Source organism: Acyrthosiphon pisum, chromosome A3, assembly GCF_005508785.2.
Source record: "Acyrthosiphon pisum isolate AL4f chromosome A3, pea_aphid_22Mar2018_4r6ur, whole genome shotgun sequence".
Classification (NCBI taxonomy): domain Eukaryota; kingdom Metazoa; phylum Arthropoda; class Insecta; order Hemiptera; family Aphididae; genus Acyrthosiphon; species Acyrthosiphon pisum.
In genome coordinates, this window is record NC_042496.1 from 13,642,301 (window position 1) to 13,651,743 (window position 9,443).

The window sequence follows — 9,443 nt, forward strand, 5'->3', positions numbered from 1 at the left end:
AACTTGTTAAAAGGTGACCATTATTAATAATATTATTCAAATTGTACCTATTAATTCTAATTTCCTTTACATATTTGTTGTCTTTTAAACTTCCTTCATATTATTCACTATTCTCAGTTTTAATTTATTTTTATTTTTCCATTGAATCGAGTATAACTTTTCGTAATACATTATAAATTATAATAGTATTTATGTTATAAACACAATTAGATGCAATAATATTTCCAATTATGATATTGGACAATAAAATACCTACAATAATAACTCACTGATTGCAAATAAGTGTATTATTGTGTGTAAGAAACAAATATATTTTATGATCCAAGCAAATCAAATCAACCCAGAGATATGTCATCAAAATTAAGAGTATATGAAAACACATAAACCTACAATATGTATATAACGTATATAGTCGTATTTATATATATAAATGTAGACATGTCACATATACGTACCTATGTATTATATAGGTAGTTAGATTGTACCTATTAATTCGATTCCAGTTTCTAATCATATTTTTTTATATGTGAGAAAACCAGCACAAAAACAACACACGACTCTTCGTCAAATAGATAAAAACCTTCTTGACGATCGACAGTGAAATAGGTTTAGGTACAAATTAGAAACTAAATATTAATATTATGCAGCCATCGTTCATAATAATATGATTCTATTATAAAAGCATATAGGTAATATTGTTCTTGCTACCACACTAGAATATTGCGCGTTGGTAGTTTGAAATAATGAGCACAATCATTAGGCGCAACAAAATGAGACGGACCTTATTAAATTAAAAAAAATCTATCTGACAGCCACCGTTTAATCAGTGTTGGATTTTCAACCCGTTTGACTCGTAGAATTTTTCCTCCGTTCACTCGTACCTATCAGAAATATTATATTTGCGATCTCCAATTACCCGCAAATAAAAATAGTTTGATTTCCATTTCCAACACTTAATTTGTATTTCATTACTATTATTATTATTACTATAAAATAGACGATAGTGGGGTATGTTTGAGTGGTAACAGCCGTCAGCGGCGGCCTTCATTATTAATTATTAATTATTATACAGACCACAGACGCCGTTCAAACTTTATTCGACCGGATTCTGGCCGGGAAAAATAGCAAGTAATTGAATCATTTGAATCCAAAATCGACAACCGTTTAATATTAGGTATATCCATTTATTCGCCAATCTTAAAACATACCTGCGAAACACTACTCTGATAAACAGGCAGAAACTAGGATCTTGTCGGGCGGCACTCTGATCCGTTCACTGGAGTAGGCCTTAGTGGGTGTAGCGAGTATATGATTATTGATTGGAGCTGAATCCACAGAGATTTTAAGATTTTCTTTTGCAATAGATTGCTTATAGCATTGATCAAGTGTACGTCACGTCATATTAATAATCATCATCTTTTGATTTTAATGACGATAACTTTGTAAGTAGTTCATTATGACACCTTCATATTATATACAAACCATTTTGGTTTAGTTAAACATCGATAATATTATTTGAGTAGATATGTAAATATTGTTATTCATTTATACGACTGGGATCTAGGCCGTATCTGAGGGAAGTTTCAAGGGAGTCATCCAACCTCCCCCCCCCCACCCCCAAGAAAAATTATATTTTCTTAATATTGTAAAAAGAAGGAATTTCTTAGAAGCATATTACGCATGATATTTTTATCACAGCAAAATACCAGTGGTCTTACATGCGTGTATGTAACTGGTAGCCAACGCATTTCTAATCTATCACAGAAATTTAATTTTCGAACTTCAATAATAGTTAACATTTTTAATTAACATTTAATATTTAGTTGATTAAGTTTAATATGACGGACGACGGTATCCACAATAATGAGTGGACATTTTAAAAACGTATAAAAACTAATTATTTTTGAAACTCATCAAGCTGTACTGTACGTGTATTCTAGTATACATATTATAAATTTAGCACCCCCTTATTCACTATATGAAATTATCTTTAATTTTTTTTCTAAGAAGTTAATATAGTATGACTCAGTATGAAGCTCATATGCATATATTACGTCAATCACAATACTAAACACTTATCTATAATTTTGCGTATATAACTCGGCCAGGGAAACATTGTAAGTAGTGCACCTACGGCTATGGTGTGTTATCGGAAAATAATATAATAATATATAATCACGTGGGTACTAGATGTACGGAAATTCAATTTTGTCGGCTGCAGTGAATTAAAACAATTGCTGGGGCTGTTGCTTTTATGTGTCGAATTTCGCGCTCGAACACACTGTTAATACAAAGCACGGCTTAATACATATACATAATATAATAAATATATATATATTATTATATTATTATATTATATCCATTAAGGTGCCATGTGAATGATTGTTACAGTACAAGTGCTCCAGCAGGTTTCCGCTTCTTCCGCTGAATCGGTACACAGCTAGTACCTACTGTATTTATATTATATACTCTAATCGCTATGTACATGTCAACTGTAAAGACCGTTGTCGCGCCGTTTTTGTGTCGGTATACTATGTACCTATGGCTGGTGTATGTATATCATATATAGGTACCTACACGCATTCAAAGAAAACAATTTTGGTCTCTCTTTCTCTCTATCTCTCTCTTTTTCTCTCTCAATCACACATTTTCCTCCTCGCTATTTTACAAACTATACGCCGACCTTTCTTCTTCGTGTAACTTATATATAGTTAAATACGTATACTCTTCGTAACTAGGTATATAATATATATATGTGCGTGTTCACTGGCCGGCAACGGTAGTGGTGGTGATGATGTTGGTATATATATGCACATACACACGGTACAGTCGTGTGTGGCAGTGGTGAAAGTTCTACGGAGAAATTCCAAGGTGGAACGCTCACTGGTAATTGACTTGCCGTCCCACCCCCTAAGGTCGATTTATCACGAATACGAATGGTTGGTACCTACCACCGCGTACCCTCGTGCGGATGCCCGTGTTTTGTAAACTGGCTAGGTGGATGAGGTTGGGGGATAGTGTAATTTCGTTGCCTTCAAGCGCACTCTTTTGAGTAATGCCATTCTCGGGTCGCAACGACGGCGGGGGAGGCGAGAAACTTCCAACTTGTAATTTATGACTCGGTAGCGCGCGCGTTTTGTATGCAACTTTCTTCGTATACTCACACACACACTTAGACTCGCACTGCACGTACTCGACGACAACACACACATACATCAGTTTTCACGTCGTCGTCGAGGAGGTTTGTTGTCGAAATAATTATTGACGAGCACCGGAGACTTTTGTCTCCGGCTCGACCCGGGGATTAATCAACCGCCGTTTCGCTACCCCCTCCCCCCTTCTTCTACCACCACCACAACCTCATTGCTGCATGGTCTATTTAGCCACACCCGAACACTGAGAACTCCACACTCACACTCGGTGCAACTCCACTACCAGAGGAAATGACAAAACGACTCGCAGACGATGTCGTATGACTAAAGTCCAATAAGACAAACCCGTTCTTTAATGATGATAATCTCCGATTTCAAAAGCAATAATATCCCACACACATCATCGTCACTATTGCCACCTCTGAATTTGTATGAATTTTAGACTGTTTACACACACATATACCTACAGAAATATCTGAACTATACGAAATAATTTTCTTCCTAGCTCTTACCTACCGTGACTTATTTATTTTCCACGATATAATATAGTATAATAAATTCATATGCCACCATGACGGACTTGTTACCATAGCTCACCTTAAATGTGACCTCCACCACTGTTTCATCACTGTATAATATTATTATTATATAAATAGAATACATCCAAGCGGAATTACATCTAACGTGTGATTTGACAGAGTATACAGAATGCACTTATTATTCGTTTATGCGCAGGAGATTTATCACGATAGTTATGTTATGACCACTTGAATTTGAATAATAATACAGTTAGTTCTAAATTTTTCTCGATTTTATTTAAAGTTATATTATAGTTTTGATTAAGCGGGGATTTTTTTACAAAAAAAAAACTCTATTCACAATTAATATATTATGTGGATATTTTTGCATTGTAAAATTATTTATTTTGGACCATTCTCACTCTTACAATTGAGTTTCGTGCTGATCGTGCAATGTCTCTTTCACGAAGCCTAAGCTTTACTGTAACGATAAAAAACTGTGATCACCATAAGATAATACGCTTTACCATGACCTTCTCGAAAACCCTCATATTATATGTAATTCTTTTTTTGAGTTTCTTGAATGTAGATAGATAAAACCGCCGTAAAATCATAGATTGGAAAAATTTTCATTTGGAAATACGCGTGTTTGGGATAACGTACAGTAATACCTATAAGATTAATATTATTTAAAAAAAAATACCTAACTAAACGTTTATGAATTGACAATTCTTATGTTAGGTTTGGAGTTGAGCCAACGTTTAAAATCCATTTGTGTATAGCAGTTTACCACCAATTTGTAGAATTTAATGGCAGTTGTTTTAGTAGTACCTATAGGTACCGTTTAATCATGTAACCGCGGTTTATTTTGATAATTGACAGATTTAATATTCATTATGTATTTAATTCCATCTATTGACTATAATCTATATTAAATAGCTTTGAACACTTATAATTTAAAATATTAAATAAGTTTTTCGTTTTTTGTAAAACGTTTAGTAAAACAAAATTACAGAATGCTCTGTTTAGTGTACCTAGTATAAAATAAACACATCGTCAATATTTCTATATTTAATTTTAAGGTTATATTATTATTATATTATTTTAAGGTTTTATGAAGTTATAATATATATTACATGCATACATTATAAGTATATATTGTTTATAATGGATAAATACATTTATAGTGCATATTTCAGTATATTTTAAAACAACGGTATTATAATATAATGACTATAATCATTAAATCAATGATCCTATATTTTATATAATTAATATTGTATAAGATGGAGTTCTTGTGATATTTAATATAATGATATTTTCAAACTGACTTTATTGTATATAATAATTTTTGTATAAGTCTACCTATAGCACGTAAAATGTTATTTGGATGGACAAAAATTGTAGCATTATAATGATTTCTTCATCAAGTAGTGAAGTAGTGCGTAAATAATATAATCATGCAAACAAAGGAACCCTGAATTTAATTAATCTTATTTTATAACTATATTAATACAATTTAAAACACAACAATTTAATATCCATTAAACAATTATACATTTGAATTTATTAAATTTTAAAAAGGTAGGAATCATCAATAAATTATGTAAGTATCAAAAATTATTTTTTTTTTGTATTACCTATGGAAAATATTTTCTTCTGATAAAAAATTATTCTATGCTCATACTTTATATTTGATTCGTCCAATTTATCAGAATAACTAAAGCAGGATCTACTATAACTTAAATGAAACTAAAATGTATATATAAGTATTGTAATACTGGATGTTGAATACATTATACTGTAATAGTCAATACTCAATAGTACATTATTAACACGAAATATATATTTATCTGATTCACGTCTTCTAGATCAAATTATATATATATAAAAAAAGAGATACTTATTAAATCTCATATTGTAAAAACCATTTATGCAGATGTTAAATAAAATACACTTGTCATTAATTATATTTGATTGCAGATTAAAACGTTAATTGTAGTAAATTGGGGTCGACTTTTCCAAGGTCCAGACAAACCTTTAATAAGTATTTTTTTTAAACTACTGTAGGAAACAGATTGGTAAAAACAACAATAACAACAACAGGTGATACCCAAACGGTCGGTGGTCATAAATTAGTAGTCCGTTCCTCACCCCTTTCCAGTGGGGGCTTTTTTTTTTCCCAAACAGATTTTATTTGTTGAACAACGTATGCCCCCTACTTCACTTTTCAGTGGTTTCTCTTTTTTAATTCTGTTTATTTCTATTTTTGAACTGACGCATAAAAAAACTTTACCATGTATCATATACTGTTAAAGTCTATATGTATTAGATATACAATACGATTTCGTTCTGAAGAAAATAGCATTCGTATAATAGACTATAAATTCCCTATTTAAATGTATGAAATATAAACCCCCTTTTTGATATATTAGTAGTTAATATCGGTACCTATCTTATAATAATAATGTCTAAACTAAATGAAGAAACTACATAAACTTAAATTACATTCAATGCAATATTATAAGGAACAAACTAAGGCTTTTTGATATAAATTGAATTAATAACGTTTATAGTTATGCCTATTCAATTGTGTCATATATATTAATCATTATCGTATATTCAAAATGAAGTGAAATTCTATACTGCAGGTAGGTACACGCATCTCGCATAATAATCTATCAATAAAAGCAATAATTGAAACCGTTCCGGAGTATTTATTATATAATGATATTTCTTGTAAATTATTTCATACGACTATATCAATATACCTACCTATACTAGTATTATAAAGAGGAAAGATTTGTATTTTGTAAGCTACTAGACCTATTTCAAAAATTCTTTCACCATTAGAATGCAACGCATAATCCCTGAGTAATATAGGGTATATTTTTTCTACTAATACTTCAATAATGTAACCCGAGGTGAAAAAAAATGGTCATAAAATATCTTTCCTCGCATTTGCTGTGGAGACTATTGATGATAAAACAAAATAATTGTCTACAATATTAAAGAATATATCAATGTGTACAAGAAACTTAGCGATATCATATGTCCAACTATTGTAGTTATGTCCCTATAACTGCTTTTTTACATTTTAAAAGTTGATAGAAATGCCACAATCAGACCATAATATTGTCCATACCTTTGTATTAAATCTTATCCAAATAAATCGTTTCGTATTCAAGACTGTTTCGATATCTGTAGATTACTTTTTGAATTATACAAATCGGACATTCCATTCATTAGATATTACGAATTTAAAAACGACAATCTCCACAAAATACTTATAGGAAAATAAATGCCGCCGCGCCGTAGCCGGTGTAGCTTATTATGGGAAAAGTACCCTATGATTTTAAATGGTACAAATCTATTAACACCGTGCCCGTGTGCAGCATCGAAGATACAGTGTACTGCCCACAAGAATTTTTTAATTCGCTCAATCTTGCCACCCCACTTACTGAAATTAAAAGTAAGTACTCCCATTGCGCTGTTGAGAAATTTCAGTCCTTCCAGTATGTGTAATGGGACAAAACACGAATTACGATTCAATGTGATTGTACCAACAATCATTACCTGTCCCGCGGCGCCGGACAGCTCGCTCAGATTCCACGGATCTCAACAATACCCTCGGATTTGCCTACATCTTTTAAAAGGTTACAGTTTCCTGTTAAGATATCGTTTGCCCTTACAATAAATATAACCTAGGGACAAACGTTCTCGATGGTTGGCATCGACCTAAGAAAAAAGTCTTAGTCTTTTGTCTTAGGCAATTATTTGTTGCCCTTTCTCGAGTAGGATCTCCTGAAAATCAATGTTTTGTTTCCACCTACAATTTACAAATACCAATGCCAACATTGTGTACAGTAAAGCTTTAAGGTAAAAATTGGAAAGTAAAAATAGTAAAACCTATAAAAAGAAATGAAGCCTTAAAATAAAAATTCACAACAAATTTCAATAAAGAATTGTAAAAAATAACATAAGTAAAAAAAATTAATAAAATAATAATAAAGTCGAGCAATAGCAAAGCATTGCCGGGACAGTTAGTTATAACATAAAGCCATTTAAATGTATATTGAATTCATGATATTATAATGGAATATCTTATATCTAGAAAATGTGCACCTATGAATAATTATGATGCATATTACATAGACATTCCTCGTGAGTAATTCGAATATCGAAAATATTACAAAACTTTTGAACTGTCGGATGAGAAGTTGTGTATAATAGTTACCATCCACAACGCAATAATACCCTTTATATTGTGAAAACTTTGCGAAACGCTAGAGGGATTTTCAATTATTATTTTAGGAGCATACTTTGGAAATTTCTTCGTACGCGCCACATGTTCTACATAGAATACTGTACACTAATATAATATTATTGAGAGTAGATCTGCATACTCTATACCTACTTATAATCTCATTTTCAATCGTCGATCATAAATTTCGGGTTCGACGCTTTGTATATTCACATTGTATATTCGTATTGAATGAAGTTTAACATAGCTGAGTATTATAGTATTATAGTATTATAGTCACAAAATATGAAAGCTATAGTATACAAATAATTCCAATAAGAAATATTTTAATGTAATATTTTACTACTTAAGGTTGTAGATTGAGCTAATTTTTCAAATTTAACCGACTTATCATAGATATTTGACAGCAATTAAATAGATCAAATTTTTATCGTCTCATAAATATATTAGTCATAGCCTATAGGCTTCAAGCATCCTAACATTGGTATGAGTGTTTGGCTGTAACAAAAACATATTTTTCCTACTCGTCAATATAAATACAGGATGACTTTATCCAGGCATGTTCATTCCCATTTTAGATTCTGAGCAGCAAGTCGTTAAGAATGTATAGATTTTACAATGATATGGGTTTTTTTTTATATATATATATAAATAAGGTCCCTAAAATTGGATGGTGCTTGACAATTTTAAAAATCAGAATTTGATTTAATTCATTGTTAAAAGAAAAATGTGGAGAATGATTTGTGGATCACTCCATATTATGTAACTATAATAATTATTTAACACAAATTTGTATAATTATTTTTTAGAACATAATGTGGCGTCATATCTCCAACGAAAAGAAAATCTTCCATATCTAAATTATATTTCATTCAAATCCAAATTAAAAGGAAAAAATATGCAGCCCTAAAATAATATATTTTAATAGTAGTTGGTATAGGTATAACAATTAATAACAATGACAAACATAATAATATATACCTATTTGTAAGTATCCTTGTGTGTTATTAATAGGAACTTTGCCGCAGCGGAGATCGCGAGACAGAAATCTTGCGGTGCCAGTGCCGTTTGATCGCATTAGAATAATAATATTATATACTTGCACAGGTCGCCGACGGAATCCTCTGCGACGATAACGACAAATGACAATATCATTTCTCCTACAATAGCACTACGTGGTTATTCACTCCACCGGGTCGGTATGTACATTATAATAATAATAATAATATAATTGTCATTGAAATGCGTCGTTGTTGGTTTGCTTTTATATAGATATAGGTACTGAGGTACATACCGTGATCGTAATATATTATTATTATTTTAAATCGTAACCCGACCGACGTCGTTTGCCGGACGCAATCGTCCGGCACCGCGAACGGCGATTAGGGAACAAATCTGTGCTCGTCTGTGTATATATAATAATAATATAAGGTAGGTACATCGGAGGCGGGTGGGGCGATGAGTCGGAAAATTAACGAATTAAAGCAAGACCGGTGGATCGTCGTGAAA

At 31.5% G+C, this 9,443-nt stretch overlaps 1 long non-coding RNA gene across 2 annotated transcripts in view; it reads left to right on the forward strand.

Annotated features, from left to right (window-relative positions):
• The window catches only part of LOC107885093, a 48,936-nt gene extending 40,085 nt beyond the window's left edge, over positions 1-8,851 (forward strand). For both annotated transcript variants that reach the window (XR_001680323.2, XR_003839795.1), the window contains one exon: positions 8,744-8,851. This is a non-coding gene — a long non-coding RNA (uncharacterized LOC107885093). The remainder of the gene's footprint in view (positions 1-8,743) is intronic.
• The last annotated feature ends 592 nt before the right edge of the window (positions 8,852-9,443 follow it).